Source organism: Terrapene carolina, unplaced genomic scaffold, assembly GCF_002925995.2.
Source record: "Terrapene carolina triunguis isolate 2854851 unplaced genomic scaffold, T_m_triunguis-2.0 Scaffold96, whole genome shotgun sequence".
NCBI lineage: Eukaryota > Metazoa > Chordata > Testudines > Emydidae > Terrapene > Terrapene triunguis.
The window spans coordinates 62007797-62027649 of NW_020664447.1; the positions used below are offsets into that span (position 1 = coordinate 62007797).

The 19853-nt window shown below is 48.6% G+C and overlaps 1 protein-coding gene across 2 annotated transcripts in view; it reads left to right on the forward strand.

Annotated features, from left to right (window-relative positions):
• The first annotated feature begins 318 nt into the window (after window positions 1-318).
• Window positions 319-19853, forward strand: part of TMEM63C (transmembrane protein 63C) — a 68303-nt gene continuing 48768 nt past the window's right edge. For both annotated transcript variants that reach the window (XM_026651462.2, XM_026651463.2), the window contains exon 1: window positions 319-377. The gene's annotated coding sequence lies outside the window, so the exon portion shown is untranslated. The remainder of the gene's footprint in view (window positions 378-19853) is intronic.

Below are 19853 nucleotides of genomic sequence, written 5' to 3' on the forward strand. Positions count from 1 at the left end.
GAAATCATTGCACAGCGCGGATCATTGCACACATACAAAACCACCACGGCGGGGAGAGAAAGGGGAGCTGGTCTGGTCTGGGGTTTCTATTGCTGTTGCTATAAAGGGAGGAGCCCTTTATATTTGCAGCTGGTACTTTGCAGACTGTCCCTGCGTGGGTTTGTTGTGGTGCCCCGCCGGGGTGTTTTCATAGGCTGATGTAGTTAATCCAGGTTCCTTGCCAGGTCCGGTTAGCTGGGGAGTGCTGCTGATCCGGGAGGGAGGGAGGGGCAGAGCTGTGCAGCTGGTAGTTCGCAGACGGTCCCTTAGCAGGTGGGGCTGGCTTTCTGCTGCTGTTGATGGTGAGAAGGACTGAGATCTCAGCTGCCCTCTTGCAGGTAGGGAACAACATCTTTTCATCTCTCCCCTCAGCCTGAGCAAAGGGGGACGATCAGCAGCAGCCATTCAATGCATGAGTAGAGAGAGGATTTCAAAGGAGCAGCTCCAAAGGGCAGGCTGCCTTTAATTTATCCCACTGTTTCCTGGGGTAGTGGCTGAAATATGCAATATTATCATTTCTTGCCCAAGAAGAGGTGAGAGGGATCTGGACTAGGAAAAGTGGAGGAGATTGAGGGAGAGGATATTGTTTCATTTGGAGCGGGGATGTTCCTTTTGCTCAGTGGATGTGTTTTCTCCTATGCGTGTTGTTTTTAGCTCCTACACAGTTAGTGGAGAAAACGGGCCAAAATTGGGCTCAGACTATTAGATCGTGTGGAACAGAATCTGATATCTCATTCCATGACAGCCTGCACAGGGTCAGAAGGACCTGGTGGAACAAGGTGCATTTAAAACAAAAAATCAAGCCCTAACAAAAGGAAAAAGAAAGGAAGGGAGAGAGAATCTGTGTGTCCCCCCTAACGTTTGGTTGGAAGATCCTGACTGTAGGTGGGGAAGCATCCCTGTGGATCTTTGGGTGTTGGAAAGGGGCTGGAATTCTTTTCAGCTGGATAAGTTAGGTAGAAAAACCCCAAAGTGCTGACAGAACATGTTAATTTCTCCTGCTAAAGCTCTCCCTGTACAATGTGGCTGTCATTTATACACATACCCATTCTTAATGAGTTCATTGAAGGCACTCTGATGGCAACTTCTGTGATTTCTTGCTACTCCTTATCCTAGTGCCATGTTTACCACTCCAAGAAAGCAGGGGTTGTATCCGGGATGCAGATCGTTATAGTGACGGGGGTGATTTTTGCATAATTACACTCTTATCTCTACTTTTCTTTTCCATAGAGTGGTGTTGATAATAGTTATACTTATAGAGCTTTTCAGCCATAGATTCCAAAGCACTTGCTAAAGGCAGGTGAGCAGATGTAAAAACTGAGGCATAGCCCCATGAAGGGACTTCTCTGAAATCCCACAATAAGTCAATGATAGAGCCAGGAATAGAGCTCCATTCTCTTGACTCCCAATCTGAGTCCCTGTACACTTAAGTGTGCCGCCTCCTTCCCTTGATGGGAGATAAAATATCATGCTGCCTCCACTATATCATTCCATGGCTTGTTGTCAGTTTCCCACATCATCAGGGCTTCACAATCCTCCTTCCTGGAGCTGTGCCTGGTGATATTGGACATGCCAGGAAATGCTTCATGCTGGCAATAAAAAAAAGACTATTCTACCTCACTTCACATAAAAACACTGGGTACTGAGAAACTGATGACTCCAACTGAAAGTAGCTGTGGGGTTGGGATGATCTAATGCTCTGGCCGAGCTGCTCACTCATGGCTTATGACTTCATCCAAAGCCGTCCACAGATACGTAACATCGCTGTTTCCCTTGCTTGCTACCTCGTTCAGTGTAACGAATGGCTATGTAACACTGTGTATTTATAATATACGATCATTTGCTAATAGATTATTATTGAGGGAGCACAGCCTTGTCTGGCCAAGGTTCTGTCTGTGTGGGTATCTCCTTTTAACTGTTTGATGAAAATCTCACTGACTGATCAATGTCCTTGTGTTCTTACATTCCAGACAGTTCCAGTAGGGAATGGTGTTAGTGTCTAGATACAGGTTCTCCCTGCAAACTTGGCAATTCCACTCTGTGACTGGGGGGACAGGTGGGGGAGGATTCTACCTAAAATAAAGCTCAGAGAACAAGCATGAATAGCTCCACCCTCCAGGGACTCCGCTGGGGAAGTTATTCCCCTCCTAGAAACATACAGGGGCTGAATGATGATGTTCCACTCCAGACTAGGCTGAATTTCTGTGGGGGTTGAGTGATTCCTAGGTATGTGTTGTGTGGCCTGAGAGGTGCTGTGGGAAAGTGCATAGCTTTTATTGTTATTGGAAAAAATACAGGAAAAAGAGTCAGACCGGAGCAGAAGGCTGTACAATGGATGGTTACAGCCTACTGAATTGTGGGATGGGGACAGGGAGAGCCCTGCTGGCCCATTGCTATCCTGACCCTCCTCCGGCTACCATGTCTAAACTGGCATAGTACAGGGGTGGAAGAGTGAGTGAGTGGGTGGGTGGACATGAGGAAATCTCTCAGGAAGGAACTGTCTTAACTTGGTCCAGCAGACACCCTCCTGCAAAGCAATGCAAAAATCCAACATTTCATGGTCTCATCGGCAGCCAAAACACTCTCTTTCAGCCTCTCTGCAATTATGATTCTTTGCCTTGTTTATGTAGCAATATCTTGGCCTTCCTGCAGCTACAGTGTAACAATATCTGAATGCATGTAAACCCTTCATTTTACATAATAAAACTTGACACTTTGGTAGCATGTTCTCATCTTCAAAGATTGTCACAAACATTAACTAATCCCCAGTTCAGGCGTCACCAACAGCTGGAAGCATACAAAGACGAGAGATTGTAATAACAGCCCTGGTGATCACTGTTAGTTATTACGTATACAGAGCCAGAGGTGTGCATGGTGCTTTACAGACAAATAAAACATGACAGGTTTTTGCTCCACGAGCTTCCAGTTTCAGTTAAACTAAACCAGATTTGACACTGTCTTCCCCCTCTCATAGAAGGAGGGATTGTCAGTGTTTTTGACTATTACCCCATTTCTTCTAGAAAACACATCCCTCTTTTCATTGTGCTATTTTAACAAAGATAGAGACAACTTTCTAACACCCACAACTGGATTTAATTGATATTAAACTAATCAGTCAGTCACATTAACTCTTATGAAAATATCAGTATTCTTGTGATGTAAGAGCTAGCTATTCCATACAAATGATATAAACAATATTGCATTCTACATTCATCAGTCTTGCCCTCCTAGAAGCAGCGCTTCTTTACGTTAAACACATTTACAGCAATTAAACTAATGTCTTGTACCTCCACTTTGAGGAAAACATTGCATCACCTATGAGAGAGGCCTGAGGAAAAGCAGGTTTGGTTTTAGATTATTACAAGACTGCGATTCACGTTTGTTCTAAGTTGTTTGTAATTCCCCAGTTCAAAAAGTCTAGAATAAATTTACTTGTGACATTCGATAAATGAAGAAATAGCCTTGAATCCATTGCTTGTTAAACTCTGTGTGGATAATGTTTTCAGTTGAAAGGTCTAGAAGGTGTTTGGGAAGTGGAAAGTGGGTCTGATAATGGAATGTGGAATCCATCAGGACTAAGGACCAGATTTGTAAAGGCATTTAGGTGCCTTGAGGTGCAGGTAGGCACCCAGTGTGATTTTTCAGAGGTACCTAGATGCCCATCTCTGTGTGAAACCAATGGGAGTTAGGTGCCTTTAAAAATCCCACCAGGTGCCTACCTGCATCTGTGGGTGCCTAAATACCTTTAAAAATCTAGTCCTGAGTCATCAGTTCACATGTAGCTCTCATTAGTAGTTTGACAGTGACAAAATACTGTTAGCAGGTGGTAACATTATTTATTAGTTTATAACTGAATCCCTCCCCTAGCTAATTATGCCTGTAGGAACACTTTCTCTCTATTTCAGTAGTTCCTAGAGGCTCCAGCCAAGATCGGGGTCCCATTGTGCAAGGTGCTGTACGTAAACATAGCAAGGGACAAGCTCTTCAGAGCAGAATCTAAAGGGCCAAGACACACAGAGCGGGAGGGGACCAGAGCCACCAAGGTGAAGTGGCAGGTTACTTGCAGAGCCAGGATTAGACCCCGGGTCTCCTCACTCCCAGTCCAGTGCTGTAGCTCCTAAATCACATTGCCTCCCCGGTGTAACTGGTAGTTACACAGACCTGGGATCACTGTTACTCATCCTCCTGTGTTTGTCACACTCCGTTGCTGTGTCTCATCTTAGAGCTTGTCTACACACACACATTGTACTGCTTTAACTGCACCGGTACAGGTAAAGGCAAACAACCCTCCTAGTGCGGATGCAGTTATACCGGTGCTTATTCCCTTTCCCTTATGGGAATAACTGATACTGGTATAAGCACCTTTATACTGGTATAACTTCGTCTCACCCCATCCAAATAATTATATGGGCACAAAATCTGTGTGTGGATCTTAAATCAGACTGTAAGTCCTTCAGGATAGGGATAGTTAGTCCAGCACAGTCCCAGCTGGGGCCTCAGAGTGCTACCACCATACAATTTACTACTACTAAAAAGTGCCCCTCTAAGTGCCTGACCTTGCTGCTCTCTTAGACTATCCCATGGCAGCCCTCTGCTATGCAGCACATAGGTGTGTATTATCCTTGTGTTGAACATACAGAGAAATCCTTCAAAGAAAAGCCAACATCAGTGTGACATTAAAGGGCTGGTGAGGCAGGAGCCAGGAATGTCAGGCTGAGGCAGATATTGGAGGCTGCTGCAATGGACGTAATCGAAGCAACGAAGGAAGGGCACAGCATCATCACAGAGGGAATTTCCCTGCCCTGGGTGTGGGTGGCAGGGTTCCTGCCAAAAGCTGCCTCTTCTCTTGTGTGGTTTAGGTTGGCTGTAGGGAGATTAAGGTGCTCTGAACTGCCTGGATGAGAGAGGACAATATAACCCTATGGGCTGCTCCTCTACTGGCCATCAGCCACCAAATGCTTTGTCTTGTCAGTTTTATGACCAACGCAGGATCTCCAGCAGGTGACTCTCATGGTGCAGTTCGTAGGCATGGCCTGAAGTTTGGATGTTTATGCAGTTCTCTCAGACCTTGGGTTCAAAATCTCAGACTCCTTTTGAGAGATTTCTAGATTTTTCTGCCTCCAGCTGCATTGGGAATCCACTGAGAGTAGGGTGACCAGATGTCCCGATTTTATAGGGACAGTCCTGATTTTTGGGTCTTTTTCTTATATAGGCTCCTATTACCCCCCCAACACTGTCCTGATTTTCACATTTGCTGTCTGGTCACCCTAACTGAGAGCAACGTTTCCTGGAGTGTGTCAGTGCTTCAGCTTCTGTTTTCTATCAGAACCTGAGAGGGCAGAGCTGGGCAGGAGGGAAATATAATGTCAAGAAGTGAGGAAATAACCAAACTTTTTGAACTGCAATGTGAGTGTGGGTTTGTGCCTTGGGCAGTTCTGATTGCACATGTGACAGAGTGCTAGGCGCTTAGAGCTGACTCAGCACTCTGGTTACCCAGGGTATGTCTACACTGCAATTAAACACCAACAGCTGGCCCATGTCAGCTGGCTTGGGCTGTAAAATTGCAGTGTAGATGTTTAAGTGCAGGCTGGAGCCTGGGCTCTGGGACCCGGTGAGGACAGAGTGTGCTACAGCCTACCCTGACTATCTACACCTCAATTTTACAGCCCCGCAAGCCTGAGTCAGCTGATACAGACCAGCTGTGGGTGTTTAATTGCAGTGTAAATATATGCTGAGGTACTAGCTATCTACCCCCTGGAGTGGATTTAATTGGGGGAATGGGTGCTCAATGGCTTAAGTAGGCAGGAAGCTGACAGCTAATGAGAACAATCAGCCAGGAACAGTTAAAAGACAGGGAGGAAGGCACTGCAATGAGGGAGGCTGGCAGGGGCTAGGGAACAAGGATCCCAGGATGGTGAGATTTTGTACTCTGTTCCCGGAAGGGAGAAGTTGACTTCTAATTGTATGTTGCTGCACGAGACTGTCCTGGTGACCTGGTGAAGAGGACCCATCCAGAGAGTTTGTGGTGGTCCAAAGGGCAGAGAAGGGAGCCTGTTACACCACTATTGAGGGCTTGTGTTTTGTTGTTCTGTTCTCTTATCTTAAACACTCATTAAGCTGATTAATCCAGGATACTGTATTGTTACTGAATGGTTTCTATCAAATTTACTTGTTCTTTCTCTCCTCCCCACCCCCAACACCTCCCCAAGGTCTTTCTTTTCTTTTCATGTTCTTTCCTCACATCCTTTTATGTTAAGAATCAAAAAATGAGTGAATAAAATGTTCGGTTACTTGCATTTTTAACATTTTACTGCCTTTTTCTCGAGGGGGGTCTTTCAAATCAGTCCAGCCACAGTGGAGACAGTGCACTCGCTGGGTGTTTCTACTGACATGATCTGCAGTGAAATACTTAAGCGTTGAAATGTCTGGCATAGCTGTTAGGTTTCAGAATTAACTCGCCATTGCAATTACACCTCCCAAGAACTGCTGCTTCTGGCTCTCTGGCTGCAGACTCGGTGCGGTGCTGTCTCGCTGAATCACAATCAGGAGTTTTTCTTCACAATCAAAAGGGCTGGAGGTGAAATCCTGGCCACATTGAAATTCAGCAGAAGTTTTGCTATTGGCATCAATGAGGCCAAGAGTTCACCCTTATTTTGGTGATGGTGGTTTTCATTTAAAAAACCCGTTAAATTTTGCAGAAAACAGTAGAGATGCAAAAACTCTTCTGAGAGCCTCACTATAAGGCACTGTTTCCATGCTGTGTCTCTTCCTACGTCCTACTTGTGCAGCAGCAGAGCCAGCATTTTACAGGTGGCACGTGGGGATGGAGAGGAACTGAAGCACAGAAAGATGGCTTGACTGGCTCAAGACCATCTGGTGAATCAGTGGCAGAGATGAGACTAACCTCAGGAATTCCTGGCTCCCAGACCAGTGCGCTGAACACTAAAAGGTGCTAACATTTTCAGCTTTGTGTGTCTGTTTGGTTTAGGAGTCTGTCAGTCCCCAAATCTGGGCAGACTCCACGAATTATAAACGTTTGTTTTAACACCAGTAGCTGAAGATCATTTCTCCCTTCTCTTGCTTTCCAAGATCTGAGTTCAGGGTGCAATGATGGCCCATGTTGCTAAAATATGAACCAAGTGAGCAAGGCAGAGAGGGCAGCTCTAGGCTTGGTTGGTGCTTGGGATATTGTCAATTGCAATGAGAGAGAGGCCAAAGCTGCATCATTTGCCCTAGACCCAGGGATGATGGAACAATTTGTATAGTGGAGGTGCTGAGAGACATTGAAACAAACTGTAAACCCTGTATATAATGGAATCCTCTTCAAGCCAGTGGGTGCAACCGCACCCATAGTTCCAGCCCCTATCTCTAGACCTGAGCTTCCCCAAAGTCTGAGGGCATTTGGAGCTGGAATTTGGGTTTAGACTCAGCTCTAGTTTTCGCATAGGAAATCACCTAATCCTGATCTTGGGCCCTGGCAGATTATAAAGTCTTTCAATTCCCTTTGTCCCATTTTGATCCAGCTGTGGGAGGCAGAGGGAGCAGCTGTGTCAGCAGGGTGATGTCTCTGTTCCAGGGTTAATGGGACTAACCTGTGTAACTGGATTTCTGTAACTATGTGTCAGGGACTGGCCTGAGGCCTGCGTGTGTGAGAGAGAGAACGGGGCATACTCCAGATAAATCCTCTGGACCAGGAGCACCCAAGGTTTATTTTTACTGTTTTGAGTTTTGTCCAATGCCGCATCTGTTGGTGTGTAGGAAAGAGTTAAAAATGAACCTGCTCTGCAGCCCTGTGTCAGGTGCTTGGCCTGCTGCCTGGGCCAAAGGAAACATCCTGTACAGAGGACGCACAGCTCACCATTTGCTTAATCAGTGACAGAAATGTATTGCCCACGAGGAATATGAATAGCAAGTGTGGCAGTCCTGGTGCATTTGGGGACACAGCTGCATCTCAAGGCATCCCTATCCCATTTATCCCCTGGTGGGAGAGGGGTTTCCACACCTTGGCCCACCTAGGTTGACCAAAGAGCAAGTGTGAAAAATCAGGATGGGGGTTATAGGCGTCTATATAAGACAAAGCCCTGAATATCGAGACTGTCCCTATAAAATCGGGACATCAGGTCACCCTAGGCACACCAGAGCTCCAAAGAAATTTAGTTCCTACTGAGCACTGGCCATCTCTGTAGGCAGTTCCCATCATTAATAGATGGCTGTATAGGACTAAAGGGAGTGGGATTTGGGGGAATAGCTTTCCTGAGCAACGTGAAAACACCTTTGTCACCTCCCCACACCCTCCTCACAGGGCTTCTCTGAGTCTCTTCTTTCTTTATATGTCTCTCTGTTAGTCTTTTGCCTGATGCCCTGGGTGTTTCTTTAGACTAAACTCCTATGGGGGTGGGGCGGAGGGAAGTGGGGAGTGGTTCATTGAAGTGGCTGGCTTGTAGTCTGCAGTGGGGGGGAAGGGCTGTGAGATTGCAGTGGCACCCTGACTGGAGGAGGGCTGCAGACCAAACCAACTGTCCATCGTGCTCTGAAAAAGCTAGGCCTGTAGCCAAATGCAAGTTTATGGCAGTATTTTGTGTTAGTGTCCGTATAGTGTGTGTGTATTCTGAATTTCAAGACCCTAAATGTGAAGAAACTGCCTGATGACACCGTTGTCACTGTTGAGCATTTTGAAATATGAGCACTTACTACCACCCCTTCCTGATTCACAAGCCAAGTGACAGTGAAACCCCTTTAATTGAATTTCAATTATTTTTAATGAAAACTTCAAACTAATATTTTCTTATGGAACATAATTAGCGAGGAAGCGCATATGTTGTGTCTGTATTAGCAGTGTACCTTGCTTGCACGCCCCCTCATCCTCCCGGAACCGAGACACAAGGCTTATTCTTCTTGTACTCTGAGCCTGCCACTTAAATTCTTATATATTCATTCTTGAGAATTAATTTTCAAATATTGGACAGTTATAGACACTAACAGCATATAAACCAAAGACATGGTCAGCTGTTTTCTTCATGCACCATGATCCAGGAATATGGAATGGTATATGCAGTGATATGTACGTTGAAACCACCTTCATGAAGAATGGCTGCAGCCATGGTGGAATCACTGAGATCACCCTGAAACCAGAGACTCTTGAGATTGGGTTGTTAGCCTCCACATATGCAGCTACTGTAGCTGGTGGAAGACATTGCAAACATAAATGGCAACCAGGAGGCACAAGTACAAGAGATCCACAAAGAAGGAATGAAATAAAGGATTTCTGCAGCTGCAAGGGTCACAGGGAAGCCACTAGTAAGAAGCTAACGCTGTGCATTGATCCCTAAGACCCCCCCCGCCATAAGCCCCCACAGGCAATAGTAAATGTTGTCATTGGTAAAGTGGCACCACCATCAGTCAATGTAGATGACACAGGTATAATTGGAATTCACCAAATGCAAGAATTTGAATGTAGCTGTCCCACAGGGTTCCATGACACAATATCAAGGTTAGTAGAGACATTGGCAGTGACAGCAAAGTATGGACAGATTGGTGCAACAAAGGTAGTTAACAATAATGTTTATTCAAGAGTGATGGGCCTACAAGCAAGTTCACGAGAGGTTGACATCAAGAATATTTTGTCACATGAGTAGGCTCCTGTACCAACGTCAGTGTTTACTGACTCTGGCAACATGAGAATTGCCAAGGCTAAGGAAGCAGATGTTAATAGACATACTCCACAAGAAGTCACCTGCATGGCCATTGAGGGTTCTGGAGTTCTTTGGGTATTACGCTGGCCAGCAAGTGGTATCATCAAGGACGTTGTGACCAACTTCAGATTCTACCCTGAACACAAGCAGTAGGTGATGTATATCTTTTCTTTGACATGTACCAAGACTTCAGCACAAAGTGTGTCACAAGATCTAGCAGAACTACAGAAGTACGCAGAGTGCATTAGTTGAGCACAAGTACACAGCTGCCTCCACAGAAAGTTGTCTTGATGGTAACTGACAATAAGAAACAGCTGATTGACATCATTTGTACAGAACTCATTCGAGGCAAGAAGCTTCACCAATGACACATTCCAAAGCACAAGCCAGTCATCACAGTCGGAGACAATACTCCAGTTTAAATCAACTGGGAAGGTGGGGTGATCAACTGAGAAGACACGGCCTCCTCACATGAAGAACCTGACAGCATCCCTGTCCAACAAATGGTGACGGTTGCAAAAGAGAAACTGGTGGGAATATCAGTATTATCAGATGACACCGACATATTTGTCTTACTCTTGCACCATTGCCTTGAATGGGGCCTAACATCTTTAGTGATTAAGGATGCCCCAAGAAAGAGCTGTAATAAGCATCCATGCTATTGTGGATGCTTATTATTGTGAATCCGACGAAGTGGGCATTCACCCACGAAAGCTTATGCTCCAATACATCTGTTAGTCTTAAAGGTGCCACAGGACTCTCTGTTGCTTACCACAACATTGTACCAAGACTGTTAGCTGCCCATGTACTTTCAGCCTGATACGGTAGCTTCCTATTTTGTCCTTCACAAAGGCACTGTGTTGAAGAGTCTGCCAGCTGGATACACCCTTTCTCTGCAAGTGGCATCAGTGCAGCAATGCCTGCTGCCATCGAACAGACAACCAAATTCCTGGCTGCAGGCTATGGACAATCAAATTGTGCCACCATGTCAGAAGTACAGCTGAAATCATGGGCAGCAAACATTGGCAAAAGTACCACATCAGCACCAACGCTCAGCTCCTTACCACTCATAACTGAAGCACTTACAGAAAATGTAAAATGAGCGCATCTTCAGGCAAGTGTGTAGAAAAGTGTTTCGGATCTAAACACCCCCTCCCCGCACTTGACCCACTGCAGCATTTGGTTAAAATTGTTATAATGATTTTGTTGAATATATATATATATATTTATAACTTGAATATTTTTCACATTAAAAAGAGTAGCCCCTGTATCAAATGAAAGTGAGGTCCGTGCTATATCCCAAGGCCCCTCCTCATACATCACTCTCATTCAAATACGTATTGTTAATGATTGACATTGCAAATGTTAAATACTTGCATTTCATGTATTTAGAGCTTTTCCACCTTGATTTTGTATGCCCCAAATTATGCAAACTCTTACTAATTGGGGGTGGGTGAGGGATGAAAAGGCTTAGCAGTGATAGTGTCATCAAGTAGATTCTTAAAGTGTGTGGTCTTGAGATACAGAATCCACAAGAGAACCGTGTATGGCCCCTAACGCAAGGTGGACTGGTGTGGCTGCCGGACTAAGCCTGAGATTTTCTGTGGTTGGCAGGAGCCTCTTCCTGAGTCTAGGGTGCGGTGAAGCTACCCACAGTGGGGCAGGGGAGGGGAGGGTTATCTGCAGTATAAGAAGTGGTTTCTAGATTCCAAGACACTGCATAATAGTTTAATAATGTAACATTGGGGTGAGTGGCTTGCCTAGTCCCCTCCCTCTCCCAGTCCAGAGGTCCTCACTAACTCAGTAACCTTGAAGTGTATTTGTCACCTTCCAGCATTAGAGAGAGGGAGTATTGAATCCCAAAGCGCTTAGCTTGCCACTGAATGCAGCCTTCTGTGAGCTGGGCAGTGGCAGCCGTTTGACAGCACTCGGCAAGACAATAACTTTTTGAGCAGGAAGGAGAATGGCATCCATCTGAAACGGGGTGAAATGTAATATCCCAAGTTGGAATTTAGCCCAGACGACTCTTGTGAAAAGTACCAGGAGATCTTTAATGAGCACAAGTGGTTTGGAGGTCAGTATCACACCTCTGATAGAGAGCGCCTCCATGAGCATGGTGTCCCCGAGCAGCATGGAGGGGCGCTGGGGTCAGTACTGATTCCAGTGCAAGAGTGCCCCTTACTGAATCACCATGATCAGTCCCTATGCACTGGGGTGGATTTCAGAAGCGCTCAGCTTCCCAACTCTGGCTTTTGACAGTTCTCCTCTAAGGTTTCAAGTGGTAGTTGCCCCAAAGCTGCTGTCCCCTCCCAGACTCATTGCAGTGAGTCTCTTGCTGTCCAGTCATTGTAGTTCTGATGTTGCTTTCCCTTTCAGTGCCAAACACTCCATAAACCATTATCTCCGGTTCTGTGCTGGGCCTGTTTCCTGCCTCTGACCCTATGAACTTGCAGCAGGTGTGGAACATTCTTTTCCGTCGCACTTGGGCTCTGCCTCAGGATCTCCCATAGGTGATGGGGGACGTTCTTGTATAAAATACTTGAGTGGATGCTGAGCTCCCAAAAGTCTCTAGACTTTGCCTTTGTGATCTTGTGAACCTGGGTCTGAGGTGTCCCAGAGGATGGGTGCCTGGGACTGGAAGATCTTCCAGCAAGAGTGCACAGCGATGTCCCAAGTATTAGCGTCAGGCTGCTCTTCCCCGCTGTCACCTGCAGCTGACTGTGTGAGATGCTCCTGCCTCAGCACTAGAGGGGGCCTAGGCTTACACACGGCTGCCCATTGTGCTTACAGTGACTCTGCAAAGGCAGCAAATGGAGATTACTAGGCGGTCTGAGCCAGTCGGTTGCTTTGAATCCATCCAGGATGGAGGTAGGAGAAGTCGGAAGGGGAACACAGCCTCCAGAGTGGAGCAGAGAGCAGGGCTGCTCTCTGAAGTAGGGGGGCTTACAACAGAGCTGGGAGCCAAGGTGCTGGGTGCTAACAGCCTGATGCAGCTCTCACTGGCTTCCATAAGAGCTGGGTTGGGTACAGAGTAAGGGCTTGTCTAACAGCTCTTTCTGACTAACTAATGTTCAGATACCTGTATTCCAGGCTAAGGGTGTCTTACAAGCGCGATAGTTCACTCCTCTCCTGGGCACCTCCTTGCAACAGAAGAGACAAGTGCGTGTAACCTCAGGGCCTCTTGTCTCAACAGTTTGCATCGCACTGTAGGAAACCATCTCTCTCCTTACTCCCTGGCTCTCCCTCTGCAATGACAGGGCTGGAGCTCCCATGTCGGGAGCTGCTGAGCCCTCTGATGCAGCCAAGGCCTGTACTCTGACAAACTGCCACACAGTCCTGTGGCAGATTCTGCTGCAAGCTGAGTGTGCTGCAGCATCTTCACTTAAATTTTAAAGAAGGAATTTATAGTGAATCACATGGGAATAAAACCATCACAACAGGGGCGTCGGAGTTATTTGTTTTGATACTCCATTTCCTTTCCCTTGTCCCAACATAGTCCGTTTTCAGAGTGATGCCCATTTCTGTACTGACAACGCAGAGCTTTGTTGTGGAAGTTGCCCAGGGATCAATGGGGATTTGGGCAGTTGAATAGGGGTCGTTTGGCGGTTTTGGCACCTGGGAAGGCGCGAGAGGCAGATTGGGTTTCTGTGAGAACACGTTAGCTGGGCAGCTCCACGGGTGGACTGGCTGGTGCTGTCTTTGTGACTGTGCCAGCGCTGCCCCCCTACTGAACAGCATACATCAGGCCCCCCCAGGTGTATATTAAAATTCCTTTTGTGAACTGTCTCCCCTGCCGGCCCAGACATAGTGTCCTAGCATTGGCACTGCAGAGTATGTGACCTGGCAAGCCTGGCCTCGGGTAGTTCCAAGCTGTCCTGGTGTCCAAGGCTCACCTGAGATGAGTAACGGGAGGAGATTCGAAGTGACTCTTTTGCCCTCTGCTGCAATGTTCTTTTCTTTTCTTTTCTTTTCCACTGCAGCATTAATGATGTGGAGCATGTGTGGGATGCAGCTGGGCAGAAGGGCCTGAATCTTGTTACCCTGAGTGGTGCGCTGGCAGCACTTCAGCACATGCTGAGCTAGGCAGGATTTCACCAAATGGGATTGGCAAGGGGCATGTAGAGCTTTCTAATCCTCCCCACCCCCCACATTTCCCATCTGTGAGATTGACACCCTTCTCTTCTCCAGCCCCAGAGTGCCCCTCCCATGTCCCCTTGTACAAGAGGGTCCCTGGTGCCAGAGACTGAATATGGACCATCCTAAGGGCTCCCAATGCCTCCCAAGCCCAGAGACCTCAGGCTAAGGTGGGCTGGGCTGACTGCCCCCTAAAGTCACCTGCTCCGACCTGAAGCTTCCCCCACTATTTTCAGGGTTGATTTCTTGCACATTGGCCCATCCCCCTTCACTCCCCCTTAATAATCCAGGATGTGCCCAGCTCTCTGGCCTAATCCGTAAAGTGATGCCAGTTCTCCCTGCCAGCCCATTTTCTTTCTGTCTCTGTCTCTCCTGGTGCCTCCCTCTCCTCCCAGCCTGGCCTGTACACGTGCGAAGACCTGGCCATTTCTGCCCTGACATAAAGGAAACAGTCTATCTCCCGTGTTTTCTCAGTCACGTTAATAGGCTCTGAAACACCTGCAAGTAGCTGGGAGCAGCAGCTAACCGGATAGTGCTGTGGCCACGTGATTGGAGGAGAAGCAAAGCAGAGCTCGGCAGCTCTGGCTCTGACACAAGGAGGCCCTGATCCTGCAAAGTGTTGAGTGCCTTTAGGCCCCAGGTCCTAAGCGAGCTGGGACCATGCAGGGTAGGAAGCTCACTCTGCCTCTCCCTGCCTACCTAACTGCCTCCTTCTGAGCAACACAATCTGCAGAAGGGGCAATCCCTGAGTCCTGGCCCCCTGAACGGGATCATCAAAGAGCGTGGGGGAGGAGGACTTAAGGTGCCTGCAGACACATTACAACTTGCTCACCTGGCATTGGCTTGAGATGTGCTGAAAATTCCCAGCCCTGTGAACTAGCATCTTCCACCTGATGCCACAGCTGCCCCCAGCATGGCTGTTCCCCGGGGAAAAGGCTGGCAAATGCATGGTGCCTGCCTATGGGTAAGTGGTTAAGGATTTGCTCAGCTGTGTGTTGTGGGCTGGGGAATTCCCCTGGAGTGATCAGGACAGTCTGTATTCTCCGCACTCGCATTAGCATGCTGGGAAGAGGCTGGAACACGGAGTGCTCTTCAGAGCCACATGTCTGCAGCTCTCTGTGTGCCTAGAAGAAGCCATGTTATTTACCAGTGGAGTCTGTCTTCTGAGTCCCCCCGAAGGCTGTGTGGGCTGGCTGATGTGTGCCTCCGAGGGGGCCCCAGCTGGCTGCCTTGTCCACAGTCTCTAAAAAGAGAAACACACCAGATGCTTTCTCAAAAGGGAGTTTGTTCGCCAGGCATGTTAAGCAGTGAGCAGTTGGGATCACTGCGTGGCTGAAGGAGTGGACAGAATGCAACTGCCTCCCTTGGATTTGACCTGACTCTGGGGCTGGCTCCCCAATGCCTGGGAGAATGCAGTGCAATCATTAATGCCCACTGCGCTCAGGGTGCTGGTTTTAGTCTGCCTTCAAGAGAGCATCTTCATTGGAGCAGCTCCCCCGATCCCTGGAGGGAAGAATGCTACCTACTGAATCCACTAACATCTCTCCCTGCAGCACAGTAAAGTACCCCCTAGCACTACTGGGGCATTGGAGTATTACCCCCTGCTGAGTCATTCACACCATTCTCTGCAGCACAGCACCCCCTAACACCACCCTGGGGCACTGGAGTCAGTACTGACTGGGAGGAGGGTCCCTCCCCAACACCATGCCTACAGCACTGCACCTCCTAGCCCCATGCTGGGGAACCAGGGGTTAGTACTGACTTAGATAGGAGAGTGCCAGTACTGGGACACCTGCACCTCTCCCTGCAGCACAGCTCCCCCTAGGGACTACTCTTGGGGCACAGCCAGCCTGTCTGGAAACAGGGTGTCCTGGGCAACTTTGGGAGAGAGGCTCTTTTCAGAGACCCAGGAATTTGGGAGCTGCCCTGCTGCCCCTGTGAGCCTACTGGACTTCCTCCTTCACTGAACGCTACCATCACGTACCTCCCCAAAGTCAGTTCTGGGACCAGGCCTGAGAGTGTCAGATGCCCTTCACTCCATCTGAGGCCAGTGAGAATTGACGGGACACCTCAGGAATTGGCTCTCTGGAGTGCAGGAGGCCCACAGCTGCCATGATGCCTCTTCCTGCATCACCCGCTCTGCGAACTCGCCCTTCCTTTCCAAACAGCTCCATTACAAAGCTTATGATAAATGACACCAGAGCTTTTTTCTGTTCTTTGATGCACTGTTAACACACAGTGATGGCTTGATTGCTACCTGGCTAATACCTGAGGGTGGGGGAAGCTGGATGTGGCTAGCCCTGCAAACCACTGGTGTCATCTCTGGATAATCCATCCAAGAAGTGAGGTTTTTACGAAAGCTTATGCCCAAATAAATCTGTTAGTCTTTAAGGTGCCACCAGACTCCTTGTTGTTTCCATCCATGCTGATGCTTTATCTGATCTAACAGCTCCCACACCCTCCCTTTCAGACTAGGGGTGTGGTGACTCATCACTGGATCTGGTATTAACCAACTCCATACTCAGAGGCTATTTATGGGCAGGAGAGAAGCATCCTCAGAGCCAACTTTGGCAAGTACCCTCTGGCAAAGAGCTCGGTGAACACATGGGCATGGGCCAAACTTCCCCCTTTGTTCCAGATCCTTTGCTTCCACCATCGCCAAGCAACTGCTGGCTGCTGGGAAAACATTTTGGGCATGCAAATGAGCAGCCACAGTTAATCCCATCCTATCTCTTAACCCCTGTGCCTTGCAATGCCACAGGAAGAAGCTTTTGGAGCTGCAAAAAGGTGGGGTGGGCAGTGGCTATTCTGGTAGGCATTGCAAAAGAAGTGGGACTCCCGGTGAAATTTAAAGAAGCAGCAGGTAGTGCAGCGCCCTGGGCAATCGGGAGAGAGATCAGCTCGGGTAGGGTGTTCCATGCAGAGATGGCTGTGGGAGAGGTGGGCAAAGGTAGGTGACATGCTCAATTGCTCCCTATGTGTTTATTCCCCAGGGCTTTCACACCTCTTCTCCGTGGGCCTGGAATCAAGACATAGCTTCCCGGGCACGTTCCCTGGCCTTTCTGTGGTTTGGGGGAAGGGTGGTCACTGTGTGTTTGTCTGTCTGTATTTAGTCTTCTTGCCTGTGTGGGTGTTGAGTGGAGCTGGGAATGGCAGTGTGTTCTGCCTGACACTCTCTAATCCGCCCACGCGGTCCGCCCGCCCACACAGCCAGCCAGCAGCGATCAGTGGCTGAAATCAACAAAGTGCATGGGAGGTGAAGCACCCTCCTCTCAGAGCTTGCTCCCCTTGTGTCCTGCTTCCCAGCTCAGACCTGCAGGGCTCCCCCCTACTGCTCTGTTGCCCCAACTGAGTCTCCAGATCTGGCAGGTCTGGGTCTCTGTGCAAGGGGCAGAATAATTGCGATAGCAATGCTGGTTCCAGCCCCCTGTGACGAAGTTCATCCTCCTACGTGCAGCACTCTCTCTCCCTTCTGATTGCTGCCACACAGAGCAGATGACACTGGTATTCCACTGGGAGGGGGCAGAGCAGGGAGTTGAGAGGGGGCAGCAGTGAGTGAGTTATGGCCTCACTGGCCTAGGAGATTTAGGTTACAAAACCTTAGGTGTCCCATAGCATTGCTCACTGTACTGCTTCAGATCCCTCCTTGACTCTGTGGCCAGGAGACAGCGCTGCCATCAGTGACTCGGGCATTGCCCAGTGCATTGTTTCTGTTCGATAACAGCTGCCGAAGGCACACGGTGCTGCAGGGACTTGTGAGTGGGAGACGCAGAGCCTGGTATCCATTTGGGTCCGACATAGCCAGAGTTTGACCGTCTTTGCCACTGGGCGGCTGTTTGGTGCCCTGTGTGAAATGGGTTTAGTGCTTCCTAGTGGGACAAGAATCCACACTGCAGAGCAGCTGGCCCCCGGTGGGCCATTTCTGCACAGGGGCCAACCCTGGAATGGGCTGTGGAGGACAAACTGTTCTCTTGCCCTAGAGGGGCCCTCCCAGGACAAGGTGAGCAGGAGGCTAGCTCTGCTCCTGCCCCTCCTCTGGGGATATACAGAAACCCTTAGGCACCAGGGTTGTCAAGCCAGGACTAAACTCAATTCAAAGCGAAGGCTGCTGGGGGTGAGTGGGGCCGGGACAGGTGAGGGTGAGAGGGGTCGCCTTCCCGGAGTTGTACCATTCATTCCCAGTGCGTGTCGTTCAGCTGGCCGACTCTTCCCTATATCTGAATCATGACCATGCTCACACTTGTCCCCTGGGTCTCTTTGTCCCAGCAGGGCATGCGCTGGGGCCTGTACGCACTGCTAAGCTAACCATGCCTCAGACGCCATCACAGCTCAGTGGGGAGCAGAGCTGTAAAGGCCTGGTAGGAGCTGTGTTATCTGTGTTTGGAGGTTGAGCAATTCTGTATTTTACTTTGTACTGTGCTTTTTTCCCCATGTATCTGGCGAAGCACATGCGAGGGGACACCAGGTACTCCCTTTTCTTGCCTGTATACTGCAGTGAGGTTCCCCTACCCTACAACAAGAGAACACCCCAGTTTTCTTCAGCACTACCAAGAGGGCTGGCCAAACACCGGTGTCAGCTGGCCTGTTTTGAGCTCTGGCTGTCATACAGTATTTGAGAGGGGACACGCTTCCATTCTCCTCCCCACATGGCACAGCTCCCTAGATGGGCTCCTACCACTTCAGCAAGGGGCGTGGAGAGAAAGTGAGTGTCCTAGCCCTCCCCGCCACCCCACGACACTCCAGAATCCCACCAACCCTTATTGAAAACACCCAAGTATTCTACAGTAAGGTTCCCACAGGCTCTCACTGACTCTTGAGGTAGCTGGATTCCCCACAGAGGGGTTATATTTCTACCTGGTGCCTGTTGCACAGCGAAAGAGAGACTCTTCCCAGACTCTTCTTCATTTCAATGCTTGTGTCTCTGAGTGTGTATGGCTATGAGTGGGAAGGAGCTCAGCCGATAGAGCAGGCCAGACGCTGGCCAAGGAGAGGTGAAGGGGGTGGGCGTTGTCTGACTCTCTGTGAACGCAGGATGTTTTGAAGCATTTCTAGGTATTAGGGAGATCCTTTACCCTTGGCTGCTGTGGTGTGGTGGAGGGGAAGGCAGGATAACCCAATAGGCAAGCATTGGACTACAAAGCAGGAATCCTCGGTTCTGTTCCCAGCCCTGCCACTGATTTCCTATGTAACTTGGGAAGTCACTTCAACCCTTTAGTTTCCCTAGCTGTAGGAGTAGTGATTGTCACCAGCCTTTTTAACACTACAGATGAGTGTTAAATGTTGCTGAGGCAGTAGGGTGAATGACACCCAACAAGCAACTGGTCCTTGCCTTGGGGATCTTACAGTCTAATTAGTTAACGTTTGTTTGGTGCTTTGCTAATGTAAAGTGCAGCCTAAGTGCTAAATATTATTACTGTAAAGGCACAGTGTGTGCACAGCAGGATATCGAAATACAGACCAAAGGGAGACTGGAGTTAGAGCAGGACAGCTTCACACAATGAGCACGGGCAATGGATGTATGAGGTTTGGAGGCCAGGGCCTGGTGGGAAGGGAGGAGCTACACTTCCGCTCTGCCAAGGTTCCCCTTTCCTAGTGCTTGTACGCTCCCTGCTGAGGAATTGCAACTACTCCGCCTGCTTACCTACACTTGGAGGAAGAGTTGGGGAGAAGCACCACGTTCTGTTTTCAACACACTGCGACAAACAGGCACTTTCAGCCCGGCAGATCCATGTTGTAGATGACATGTGCTCTTAGCTGCTTTTCTTAAAGTCTCCATGAGAGAGAGCTCAGAGCGTGGCCTGACCCTCCATCCTGAATCCTCTCAAACCGCTCCCTGGCAGACAAACTTCTTGTGTGGAGAAGTGCAACACACAGAGAACAGAATCCCAGCTGCCTGCTTGACATGTTGCCTCCAGAAGGTTTGTGTTTCTGTAACAAGGGCACTTGCTAAATCCATTTTTCAACTCCAGCTAGTAACTTTTGTGGAAA